At 45.8% G+C, this 14,007-nt stretch overlaps 1 protein-coding gene across 3 annotated transcripts in view; it reads right to left on the reverse strand.

The window, feature by feature from the left end:
- The window catches only part of camk1da (calcium/calmodulin-dependent protein kinase 1Da), a 317,135-nt gene that overhangs the window by 22,682 nt on the left and 280,446 nt on the right, over positions 1 to 14,007 (reverse strand). The gene's annotated exons all lie outside the window — the stretch shown is intronic.

The following is a 14,007-nucleotide window of genomic DNA, read 5'->3' on the forward strand; positions in this document are numbered from 1 at the left end:
GTCAAAATAAAACCCCACACCCAAAACATTGTGCACTGTTGTTGTGTTCTCTGCCCTTCCCTTTTCAGGTTCCTCCTCCACATGGTCTGGTATGGTAATTCCAATGCACAGGAATACAAGAGGTTGCATGGAGCAGTGAACACAAGAAATTGTGCAGATGCTGGAAATCCAGAGGAACACACACAACATGCTGGAGGAACTCAGCAGGTCAGGCAGCACCTACGGAGGGGAATAAACAGTCAACTTTCACAGCCGAGACCCTTCATCAGGACTGGAAATGAACCTGGGGGCAGAAGCTAGAATAAGAAGATTGGGGGGAGGGGAGGAGCACAAGGTGATAGATGAGATCAGGTGAGGGGGAAGGTGGGTCGGTGGAGGAGAGGGGATGAAGTGAGATGCTGGGAGGTGACAGGTAGAAATTGTAAAGGGCTGAAGAAGACGGAATTTGACACGACAGGGGGGTGCACCATAGGAGAAAGTGGAGGAGCACCAGAGGGAGGTGATGTCGGGTGAGGAGAAGAGACGGGGTGAGAGGGAAGCCAGAATAGAGAATGGAAAAGGAGGCGGGGTGTGGGTGGGAGAAATTACCGAAAATTGGAGAAATTGATGTTCATGCCATCAGTTCGGAGGCTACCCAGTTGGAATATGAGACGTTGCTCCTCCAACTTGAATAAGGCCTCATTGTTGCAGTAGAAGGCATGTCAGAATGGGATTGGGAAGTTGAATTGAAACAGTTTGCCACTGGAGATCCTGTCATTTGCAATGGACAAGCGAAGGTGCTTAAAGCAGTGGGCCCCCAACCTGTGTTGGGTCTCACCAATGAAGAGGAGGTAAATGACCCTAGTGGAGATGCAGGTCAAATGTCGGTTCATTTGAAGAAGGGTCTCGGCCCAAAACACTGGCTGTTTTTTCTCCACCATAAATGCTGCCTGACCTGCTGGGTTCCTTCAGCATTTTGTGTGTGTCACTCAAGATTTCCAGCATCATGTGTAATTGACAGCACTTGATTTGACCAATGGCTTGGAATGACCCAATAGCAATGGTAGAGGGATAGAAAGAGAGTTAGTTTAAAAACTCTTCAAGTTAAGTTCCTGTCATAAAAAAGGCAAATGGTTCTCAAACGGAAAGTATTTAAGGGTCACAAAAACCAAGACAACAAAAATGCTGGTAAAAATAATATGTTCACGTTTTCAACCAAGGTGAACTTCTGTTAAATATGTAGATTCTGAGTTTAAGGAGCTGAGCGATATCCTTGATGTGACTAAAAAGGTTTCAAAATTCAAAGTAAATTTATTATCAAACTACATATTTGTTACCATATATTACCTTGAGATTCATTTTCTTGCAGACATTTACAGCAAAAAATTAAATAAAATAGAATTTCCCAACAAACTGCATAAACTGCAGGGAGGAGGGAGGAGAAGATGGCGGCACGAAACAGTGCGCGCGGCCATTCCGAATGATATTGATATGTGTTAACTAGGGGGCCGTGCACAATCCTGATTTGATGGAGACAGCCGTGAGAAGCACGGAGGAACACCTGGAGAAATTTCTGAAATGCCTGCTTCGCTGCCGCTGCTACTGTGCGATCGAGAATCTCTGGAGGGGAAGGCCCCAAATTCTCGGCTTTGCCTACTGCCTGTTGCCGAGGCCGGGGTCGAAGCGCTCGGTGCTTGGTGTCGGAGAGCTGGTCAGTGGCTCGGAGTTTTTCGGACGGACTCGGAGTCGGACTGTGGTCGGATGCTTCCAGGATGCTGCATCGGCAAGTTTGCGGCGCTGGAGGTTCACCGTCTGCGTGAGGTGATGGGACTTTCGAGAGACTTTGAGACTTTTTACCATGCCCATGGTCTGTTCTTTATCAAATTACGGTATTGCTTTGCACTGTTGTAACTATATGTTATAATTATGTGGTTTTTGTCAGTTTTTCCATCGGTTTGTCATGTGTTTCTGTGATATCATTCTGGAGAAACATTGTATCATTTCTTAATGCATGCATTACTAAATGACAATAAAAGAGGACTGCGTGTCCTCATAATCTAATCTAATCTAAAAACTGACCAAGAATGACAGAACAGCCAATGTGCAAAAGGAGGCAAACTGCGCAAATAAAAACCCTTACAATCGATATAAATTTATCTGACGTCCAACTTCTACTGTGAGTTCAGGTTAACAGTGGCTCTTGTGTTGCGCGTAGTCAGGGCTGACTTGTCAGAGATCAGTGTCAGTTTACCCCTGTGTATGCAGATAAGCAGGTCCACAGACCACGTAGAGAATGGCAGCAGTGAGACCCCTGTGGCTCTAACCTCTAATGAAAGGACTGGCTGTTGATTGGAGACATATCTGGAGCGTAGTGGCTAGCATAACAGCAGCAGCGACCTGTGTTCAATTCATGCAACTGACTGTAAGGAGTTTGAACAAGCTCATTGAGATCACATGGGTTTCCTCCATATGCTCCAGTTTCCTCCCACATTCCAAAGACTTATGGACTAGGGTTGGTGAGTTGTGGATATGTTATGTTGGCGCTGGATGTGTGGCAGCACTTGCGAGCTGCCCCCAGCGCAACCTTGGACTGCGTTTGCTGTTGGTGCATTTCACTGCATGTTTCCATGTTTCGATGCACTTGCGACAAATAAAGCCAATTTTTAATCCTTAATCTTGAACTGCGGCTGTACTCTGTTTCACAGATGCTGCCTGGCCTGCTGAGTTCCTCCAGCATTCTGTGCGTGCTGCTTGGATTTCCAGCATCTGCAGATTTTCTCTGGTTTGTGACAGGACTTAAGTCGCCTGATGATAGCAGTGAGGACAGATCATGGCCTGGATGGGACCGTGATGATGGATTCAGCTTTCTGGTGGCGAATCTTATGATGCTGATGAATTGGCATATAGGAGGGAAATTGAAAATCTGGCTGAATGGCACCACAACAACAACGTCTTTCTCAACACCAGCAAAACCAACGAGCCAATAATGGAGTACAGGAGGAAGAAGCTGGTGGTCCACCAGCCAGTCCACATTAAGGGGTCAGAGGTGGAGAAGGTCAGTAACTTTAAATTCTTCGGCATTAACATACCAGAGGACCTGTCCTGGGATCATAACATAAGTATCATTACAAGGAAGGCACAACCAAGCCTCTACTATCCCAGAGGTTTGCATGTCTTGCCAAACTTTGACAAACTTCTATAGCTGTACAGTGGAGAGTATCCTAACTGGTTGCATCACAGCCTGGTATGGAAACAGCAATTTGCGGGAAGAGAAACGATTCTAGAAGCTGGTGGATACAGCCCTGTCCATCACAGGCAAAGCCTTTCTGACCAATGAGCACATTTGTAAGTACATGGAGCGCTGCCACAAGAAAGCAGCACCCATTCACAAAGATCTCCACCATCCAGGCCATGCTGCCCTCTCGCTGCTGCAGCGGGCAGGAGGTACGGCAGTCTTAGGACTTGCATCACCAGATTCAGGAACACTTATAACCCTACAGCCATCAGACAGCTGAACAGCATGGAAAACTTTAATCTCCACTGCTCTGAACTGAGTGAGTAACCTACAGACTCATTTTCAAGGACACTGGTTGGCATCCATCTGTCTCACAAGCCTGGGCGGGAGGTGTGGAGATCCTGAGATGCCCAATCATCAAGATCCCCACTCGGCTTCACCAGTGTAGGCTAAAGGAAAGCTTATGAAACAATATGTTTGGCTGCAGGAACTGCCAGAAGGATGTTCAACCACATCCAGCCACCTTAGGTGTTCCACTCCAGATCTGCTGTCCGGGTTTGCTCCCATAGCCTTCGTCTCTCCTGAGGCAGTGGGGCTATTTACCCATAGCTGGGAGTCTGGTTCACGAGCACCAGGGCACGTCCACACACCAATGGGCCTGCGTGTTACAGCTGCAAGGGCCAGACCTCCTCTCTGTCCTCTGAAGTTCAACCTGAATCCGAAAGTAGTTCAGTTTCTGTGCGTCGCTCTTTACAACGCATGTAACTCTTACACGTGACTCTTTGCAACACATGTAATGCACTCAGTATTATTTTTTGTTTACACAGTATGTCTTCTTTTGCATATTTTTGCATATCTTTGTCTGTTTATGTATAGTTTTGAATAAAATTCTATTGTTTATTCCTGTAAATGGCTGCGAGTAAATACAGTTCAAGGCAGCATATGGTAACGTACACCCAGTGGTCATTTAATTAGGTACACTTGCACACCTGCTCATTAACGTAAATATCTAATCAGCCAATCATGTGGCAACAACTCAATACATAAAAGCACGCAGACATGATCAAGAGGTTCAGTTGTTGGTTAGATCTAAGATCAGAATGAGAAAGAAATGTGACCTAAGTGACTTTGACCGTAGAATGATTCTGGTGCCAGACGGGGTGGCTTGAGTATCTCAGAAACTGCTGATCTCTTAGGATTTTCACACACAACAGTCTCTAGAGTTTATAGAAAATAGTGCAAAATACAAAAAGAAATCCAGTCTGTGGCGGTCATGTAGGTGAAAATGCCTTGTTAATGAGAGAGGTCAGAGGAGAATGGCCAGGCTGGCTCAAGCTGACAGGAATGCAACAGTAACTCAAATAACCACGCAATGCAACAATGTCATATGGAAGAGTGTCTCTGAGCATGCAACATATTGAACCTTGAAGTGGATGGGCTACAGCAGCAGAAGACCACGAACATGCACTCGGCGGCCACTTTATTCATTACAGGAGGTATCTAATAAAATGGCCACCGAGTGTACACATATACTTTGAACTTTGAACCTTAAGGAAAGGTTCATGATGTTTTAATTTCCTCATTTGTTCCCCGGTCTGGGAGGAGAAAGGTACAGACACATGGAGGGACATACATAATTTTCCAATATTTGCTTATTTTATGAGAAGAAATAATATTTTTCATTGACTCAGTGGGCCACGCCTTTGCCTCAGTCAGAAGGATGCAGGTTAAGGGATGTGCACAGTGGCGCAGTTGGTAGAGTTGCTGCCTCACAGCTCCAGAGATCCAGGTTGGACCCTGACCCCGGGCGTTCTCCGTGCGTGGAGTTTGCACGTTCTCCCTGTGACCGCGTGGAGTCTCCCAGGTTGGACCCTGACCTCGGGTGCTCTCCCTGCGTGGAGTTTGCACGTTCTCCCTGTGACCGCGTGGAGTCTCCCAGCTTGGACCCTGACCTCGGGTGCTTTCCGTGCGTGGAGTTTGCACGTTCTCCCTGTGACCGTGTGGAGTCTCCCAGCTTGGACCCTGACCTCGGGTGCTTTCCGTGCGTGGAGTTTGCACGTTCTCCCTGTGACCGTGTGGAGTCTCCCAGGTTGGACCCTGACCCCGGGCGTTCTCCGTGCGTGGAGTTTGCACGTTCTCCCTGTGACCGCGTGGAGTCTCCCAGGTTGGACCCTGACCCCGGGCGTTCTCCGTGCGTGGAGTTTGCACATTCTCCCTGTGACCGCGTGGAGTCTCCCAGGTTGGACCCTGACCCCGGGCGCTCTCCCTGCGTGGAGTTTGCACGTTCTCCCTGTGACCGCGTAGAGTCTCCCAGTTTGGACCTTGACCTCGGGTGTTTTCCGTGCCTGGAGTTTGCACGCTCTCCCTGTGACCGCGTGGAGTCTCCCAGGTTGGACCCTGACCCCAGACGCTTTTCCTGCGTGGAGTTTGCACATTCTCCCTGTGATCGCGTGTAGTCTCCCAGGTTGGACCCTGACCTCGGGTGCTTTCCGTGCGTGGAGTTTGCAAGTTCTCCCTGTGACCGCGTGGAGTCTCCCAGCTTGGACCCTGACCTCGGGCGTTCTCCGTGCGTGGAGTTTGCACGTTCTCCCTGTGACCGCGTGGAGTCTCCCAGCTTGGACCCTGACCTCGGGCATTCTCCATGCGTGGAGTTTGCACGTTCTCCCTGTGACCGCGTGGAGTCTCCCAGCTTGGACCCTGACCTCGGGCATTCTCCGTGCGTGGAGTTTGCACGTTCTCCCTGTGACCGCGTGGAGTCTCCCAGGTTGGACCCTGACCCCAGGCGCTCTTCCTGCGTGGAGTTTGCACGTTCTCCTTGTGACCGCGTGAAGTCTCCCAGGTTGGACCCTGACCTCGGGTGCCTTCCGTGCGTGGAGTTTGCATGTTCTCCCTGTGACCGCGTGGAGTCTCCCAGGTTGGACCCTGACCCCGGGCGCTCTCCCTGCATGGAGTTTGCACGTTCTCCCTGTGACCGCGTGGAGTCTCCCAGGTTGGACCCTGACCTCGGGCGTTCTCCATGCGTGGAGTTTGCACATTCTCCCTGTGACCGCATGGAGTCTCCCAGGTTGGACCCTGACCCCGGACGCTCTTCCTGCATGGAGTTTGCACGCTCTCCCTGTGACCGCGTGGAGTCTCCCAGGTTGGACCCTGAGCCCGGGTGCTCTCCGTGCGTGGAGTTTGCACGCTCTCCCAGGTGCACTGGTTTCCTTCCACATCCTATTTATGTGGGGGTTGGTAGGTCATTTCTTCTTCTTAGGACCATAATCCCTAATGGGGCGCAGGCCATCAAAAGCAGCTTATCAGAGTTCTCTGTCCTGAGCCGATAGATAGTTGAAGGGCCCTGTGGCTTCCTCTTCTAGGCAAAGATCTTTCCTCTTTCAGGGATGAGATACTGGGAGCTTCATCGGCTCTGAGCTCTTAAAGGATGGGGTTGCTAGCCCAATGCCCAACACTCTTCCTTTCAGAGCCAGGCATGGGACTGTCCATGGTGGAGTTTGGTAGGCTAATTGGCTGCTAGAAATTAGCACTATTTTGTGGGAGAGTGGAGGGGAGTTGATGGCGGTACGTGTGGAAATAAATTACAGAAAACAAGGGAGGGGAACGGAATGACCAGCCAGCAGAGAGCTGATGGGCTGATTGGCCTGCTTCCCTGTTGTAAAGGACTAAGGAAATGTTCACCACGCTAGCCACCGTGACTGAATTAATGTAAACAAATCCTCAAATCAATTTGTAAAATACCGAAGAGGGTACTGCGTCATCTCAAATAAAGTGTGGCATTTATTCATGAGGTCAACGTCAAATTAAATTTATTTTCAAAGTATTTATATGTCACCATGTACTACCCTGACATTCACTTCCTTGGAGAAAAAAAAAAGAAATACAATCAAACCAATGATAAACTACACACAAAGACTGACAAACAACCAGTGTGCAAAAGAAGACAAACTGCAAATAAAAATAAATAAAGGAGGACATAAGTGTAACCGGGTGACCGTCGGATCTTATTCAGTATCTTTAAAAGTGTACTTAGACATCCATCCGGGTAATGCTAGAACAGTTGCCTGTGCCTTTAAGGGAGACGGTGATGTCATTACGTACGCATGGGATAGTGGGGAGGCCATTTTGCTTTCTGCTGAAGACGTGGTAAGGCGTTGGAATTGGGTTCCTCCGGAGGCTGGGCATGGTGAGGAAAGGTGAGCGATAATTGACAATATCCATGTGAATTCGTTTATGCTTGTTGGCGGATCAAGAATATCGGTAATTTGACATGTCTTACATGTGGATGCTTTAGATTTTCTCGAGTAAGTGACTCAACGCTGGATCGCGTGGCTTGGGCAAAGTTCCTCACCAGCCAAGTACGTCAGTCTCCCTGTAATTTAACTACCAGGCGATACCTTGTAAAAGTTGTGCCAAGGTGTACCTTTTGTCTAACTTTATTGTATCGGGACTGATTGTGCATGTAACCGTGTAACGTGAATGTTTAGCCTCTGTTCGGAAGTTCAGCACGTGTGGACATCTAAGATGAGATGTATTCACTTACATTATTCGCTGTTATGTATAAGATACAGGGTTGGGGAGATTCTAATATTGTTTGTATTGTGTTCCTTCAGGATTGCCACTACCGTATTAGTACCATATTAGTTCTGGTATTTTTATACAGCATACGCAATTCTGTCCATACACAAGGGTGTGAATCGGAAGTTAAACCGAAATTGTAACGGCAAGAACTGGTTGTAAATTCGTTCGTTTTGTTTCGCAACCCTCTACTGGCACTTAAACATCAAAAACCGATAAAAGGAATTAAAACCCGAAAAAGTCTTTGTTGTCCTGAGCGTGTACTTTTCCCCAAGCTACATAAGTAAATAGATAAAACTGAGAACAAGAGTTGTAGAATCCTTGAAAGTGAGTCTATAGGTTATAGAATCAGTTCAGAGTTGAGCTGAGTGAATTACCCACACTGGTTCAGGAGCCTGATGGTGTAGGGTAATTAGTTCTGTACCTCTAGCATTTCCGAATAAAATACACTTCCGCAGCTTCCAGAGACAGTGAATAAAATAACTGGAAAGACATTGGGTAAACTGCTGCACAGCACAGCCCATTGTTAACCACTCCTTATGGCCTATGTACAGATGAAGTCCTGTGAATCCATTAATTACAGAGGCACTTAAGCACTGTCTACATTAGTCTATAAACTGGGAGACTGCTGTTTCATTGCTCCCTGGGTCCTGATGCTGGAGAATTAATGACCTGATAGACCAGGCTATGTTGACAAAGTGCAGATAATGATATAAATACTTCCAGGCCTAGGAGTGAACCAACAACCAGACAGTGGAGCAGCGGGGTGTGGATTACTGTGGACAGCTTGCCTTCAGCTGGTTTCTGCCAGAACAGACCTCATGTGCTAATCCTACCACAGTTAGACACGGAAACTGTTTGGAACTGGGGTTTCAAATGGACCTTACTAAAACCAAGATGGGAATGAAGACGTGGCCCGTTATTACGTCTGCACTGAAGTCATAACATGGCGCGTTTTGTGACACGGTTCATTGTAGTCGGAATGGACTGCAAATTCCCACCAGATCTTCTCAGCAGGCATGCACATAAATGTCTGATATAAAGTTTCATATTAACTTTCGATGGGATAGACAACTGTTGGCATGAGGCAGACTGGAGTCTCACCACTGGCTGTCTGGTGCGGAGTCAGATCAGCATACGTGTACGCCCCAGGAGAGCGCACACAGTTCACGAGCTATAGATAAGTGTAACTGGCTCGTAGTAACTACTTGCATGGACAGAAGTACAGCTGACTGGCAGGAGGCAAAGAGGGGCCCCTTTCTGGTTGGCTGCCGGTGACTAGTTGTGTTCTGCAGGAGCCTGTGTTGGGGCTGCTACTTTTCACATGATATGTCAATGATTTGGATGCTGGAATTCATGGATTTGTGGCCAAGTTTGCAGATGATACAAAAATAGGTGGAAGGCAGGTAGAGCTTACGAGGTAGGGAGTCTGCGTGAGGATTAGACAGATTTGAAAAATCTGAGAAATGGAAAATGGTGAAGCAAATGGTCATGTACTGTGGAATAAAGCCATAAACTATTTGCTAAACGGGAACCAAATTCAGAAATCAGAGGTGCAAAGAGACTTTGGAGTTCTCATGCGGGGTTCTCTAAAGGTTAACTTGCAGGTTGAATTGGTAGTAAGGAAGGCAAATGCAATGTTAGCATTCAATTTGAGTGGACTGGAATATGAAAACAAGGATGAAATGCTGAGGCTTTATAAGGCATTGATCAGACTGCATTTGGAATATTGTGAGCAGTTTTGGGCCCCTTATCTAAGAAAGGATGTGCTGGCTTTGGAGGGGGTCCCGAGGAGGTTCACGAGAATGTCCTTCGAAATGAAAAGGTTACTTATAAGGTGTGTACTTGCTGGAGTTCAGAAGACTGACTAGGGATTTCAGTTTATCCTATAGAATATTGAAAGGTCTAGGTAGAGTGGATGTGGAGAGGATGTTTCCTATAGTGGGGCATCCCTTTAGAACAGAAATGAGAAAGACTTTCTTTAGTCAGAAGGTGGTGAATCTGTGGAATTCGTTGCCACAGTGTGCTGTGGAGGCCAAATCATTGGGTAGATTTAAAGTGGAGGTTGAAAGGTTCCTGATTAATAAGGGTGTCAGAGGTTACTGGGGGATTCTACTGGGAGAATAGGGTTGAGGGGGATAATGAATCAGCCATGACAGAATGGCAGAGTGGACTCAGTGAGCTAATAGCCTTATGGTCTAAAATTCCACATTTAATCAATGTCTAAATGTGGCGGGACCCTATACTTGTGAAAGAATGAGGCAAACGGTAGTGGAACTAGAACAAAGGCCATCTTGTCTCCGATAACTGGAAACGTGAAATGATAGAGCATCCTGGGCATTCACCCTTCTGCCCCATCCCATTGGTCACTGATACAAAAACCCAGAAGCACATGCCACTAGGCTCAAGGATATCTTCAATCCCACTGTCATATGACCTTTGAACAGACTCTTAAACCCTTGATCTTTCAATCTGCCTCATCTTCGTCTTGCACCTTATTGTCTACCTGCACTTTCACTACAACAGTAACACCATATTCTGCACACTGTTACTCCTTTTTCCTTTGCACTATCGCTTTGTGATGTTGTTTTGAAATGAACTGTGCAAAACAACACGATCAAAGACCCACCCACCCATCATTCTCTCTTCTCCTCGCTCCCATGGGCAGAAGATGCAAAGGCCTGAAAGCACTACATCAGGCTCAAGCACTTCTTCTACCTCGTTATTGCAAGGCTATTGAATGGTTCCTACTATTAAAAGATGGACTCTTGACTTCATAATTTCCCTCGTTATGACCTTGTGGCTTAATGTCTGCCTGCTATGTTCACAGTATTATTTATTTTTTACTTGCACAATTTGCCTTTTTGTTGTTTGTTAGTCTTTGTTTATGTATTTTTTTTGATAAATTCCATCGTATTTCTTTATTTTCTTGTAAATACCTGCAAGAGAATGAATCTCATGGTAGTATGTGGTAAATATTTTACTTCGACTTTGCACTGCACTTTCTCTGTAACTGCAACACTTCATTCTGCATTCTGTTATTGTTTTCCATTGTACAACCTCAGTGTGCTGTTGTAATGAATTCATTATCTGTATGAAAAAAATGCAAGACCAATTTTTACTGTATCTCGGTTCATGTGACAATAATAAACCAATTCATCAATTTACCAATTGAAGCTTTGGTGAAGAGCTTGGCTTTGATGTTAAAGCAATACACTCAGTGGCCACTTTATTAGGTACCTCCTGCACCTAATAGAGAGGCCACAGAGTGTATGTTCATGGTCTTCTGCTGCTGTAGCCCATCCACTTCAAGGTTTGACGTGTTGTATGTTCAGAGATGTTTATCTACATATCACTGTTGTAACGTGTGGTTATTTGAGTTACTGTCAGCTTGAACCAGTCTGCCCATTGTCCTCTGACTTCTCTCATCAACAAGGCATTTTTTCCCACAGAACTGCCGCTCACTGGATATCTTATTTGTTTTTTGTACCATTCTCTGTAAACTCCAGAGACCATTATGCATGAAATTCCCAGGAGATCTGCAGTTTCTGAGATACTCAAACCACCCTGTCTGGCACCACCAATCGTTTCACAGTCAAAGTCACATAAATCACATTTCTTTCCCATTCTGACCAACAACTAAACCTCTTGACCATGTCTGCGTGCTTTTACACATCGAATTGTTGGGATATGATTGGCTGATTAGATTTTTGCATTATCGAGCTGGTGTACAGGTGTACCTAATGAAGTGGCCACTGAATGTAGGTTTGCTTTGAGAAACCAAAGGGCTGGAGGAACACAATAAAATGCTAGAGGAACTCCGCGGATCAGGCAGCATCTGTGCATAGAATAGATGGATGACGTTTCAGGATGAGGCAGTTCATTTGGCTTTGAGTCTAGCAATAGCAGTTTTCAAGGTAAAGTATTATGCGAACTGACTTCAATGGTAATAGCAACTCACATACTTTTTCCCATTGATGTCAATCTGTAAGTGGACCTGATATTCCTTACGACGTAGAGTGCAAACGCTAATGGAAAATGCCTAAACAATCACTTGACCAACTGATACACAAATACATCTCCTGCTGCCTTTAGGGGTGTTGAAGTGTACTTTGTCGTAGTGGGGAAGGCAAACCTTCAAACCATAAGGTTTATTTAAAGAAAGGGCACACAATTCTTCAGCGTCCTTCGAAGCATCAGGATATCCTGAAGTTTCAAAGCCGAAAAAGTTCCTTCGAAGTAATAGAGGCTGTAGGTTTAAGATGAGAGAGGTTAATTCTAAAGATGATGTGTGTGGGGCCGGTGTTTTACACAGAGTGGTGACTGCCTGGAACACCGTGCTGGGGCCGGTGGTGGATGCAGATAAGACGGTAAAGAGTAAAAGGCATTTAGACAGATGCATGAACAGGAAGGGGCTGGAGGGATATGAACCATGCGCTGGAAGATGGGATTAGTTTGCATTGGCAATATTGTCAGCACAAACATGGTGGGCCAGAGGGCCTTTTCCTGAGCTGTAAATGCAATAATTGCTTTGTAATGTAATAGCATGTTTTTATATTTATTATTATAACCTATGGTGATTTTTATGTACTGCTGCAGCAAAACAACAAATTTCACAATACATGTCAGGGAATATAAACACGATTCTGATTCTGAAACGTTAGGACTCCATTGTACAGGATTGCAAGAGGCTGCTGTCTCAGCCGTCTTCATCACGGGCACAACCCTCCCCAGCGGCAAGAGCATCTGCAACGTGTGGTGGTTGAAGAAGGCAGCATGCTCCATGAAGGATCTCACCACCCGTGACGTGGCCCCTTCTCATTACTACCATCCGGGAGGAGGTGCAGGAGCCTGAAGATCCACTCTCAACAATTCAGGAACAGCTTCTTCCCCTCCACCATCGGATTTCCAAATTGTCCATAAAACCCTGAACACTACTTGCTGTTCCTTTTTATAAACACTATTTATGTACTTTGTAATTTATAATAGTTTAATATCTTTGTCACAAAACAACACATTTCACATAAATAAGTTAGTGATGATAAATCTGATTCCGAATCTGTATTTCCTTTTGCATAAATCCAACCAGCGCAGTGTGCAAAACCCACCTCGTACATGCTTTGACAGGCAAATGAACAGATTCATCACCTTACTGCCTTGCTATTGCACATTTTTCACAGGAACCTATTCGAAGCTGGCTGCTATTTATTGGAGATGCTGATTATCTGGAATCGTGGAAGGAAGAGAAAGAGGGAGATGGGGAGAGAGCGGGAGAAAAGAGAATGTCAGATGAAAAAAGAATAAAGAGACAGGAGCGAAGGATTGAGAAGATGAAATTTAAAAAGCAGGAGAGCAAGAGTCAAAAGAACTCTGAGAACTGAGAGAAAAGGAAAGAGAAAAGAGAAAGCAAGGGAGCGAGAGATCGAGATAGAGAGAGAGGAAGGAAGAGGGATGGAGAGAGAAAGAGGGAGAAAGTGTGTGTGAGAGAGAGAGAGAATATGCAAGAACAGAAATAAATACAAAATATGTTGGTCCTTCAGATCTTTGAACCTGTTCTATCATTAAATAAAATCACTTTTGACCTCATTGTAATCTTAGCTCCATATTCCTGTGTATCTATAAGTTGACCTTATACACCCTTGGTTATCAAAGATCTAGCCACCTCACATAAAAACCTTCAAATATGTTGCATTCCAACATCACTTCAGGAAGAAAGTTCAAAAGACTCACCACTCTCCGAGAGAAAAATATTCACCTCCTTTTTGTCAAATACGTGACCCTATATTTTTAGCAGAGGAGAGGACGTCCTCTCGACACACGTGTCAAGGTAACTCAGAACCTTTTGTTTCAATCAAGTCACCCAAAGGAGAGCAGAAGTAAGACCAGTATCTACAGCCTTGGACAAACCAGACTTAGACAACCCAACCTTCTCTGAACCTCCTCCAATGCATGATAATTCTTCCTTCAACAAGAAATCCAATAGTCCAGGCATGACCTCCCCACCCCCATTCCACCACAGTACCTTCGAGAGTTCCCTGGCCAGCCGTAACACTGTCTGGTATGGGAATTGCAAGGCGTCTGACCACAAGATCCTGCAATGGATTGTATGGACTGCTGAGAGAATCAGTGGGGTCTCTCTCCACCTCTCTCCCCACCCACCCAGGACATATGCAAGAAGCACAGCATCTTCAGAGCCCTCAGCATTGTCAAGGACTCCT

This window comes from Mobula birostris, chromosome 23 (genome assembly GCF_030028105.1).
Source record: "Mobula birostris isolate sMobBir1 chromosome 23, sMobBir1.hap1, whole genome shotgun sequence".
NCBI classification, from domain to species: domain Eukaryota; kingdom Metazoa; phylum Chordata; class Chondrichthyes; order Myliobatiformes; family Myliobatidae; genus Mobula; species Mobula birostris.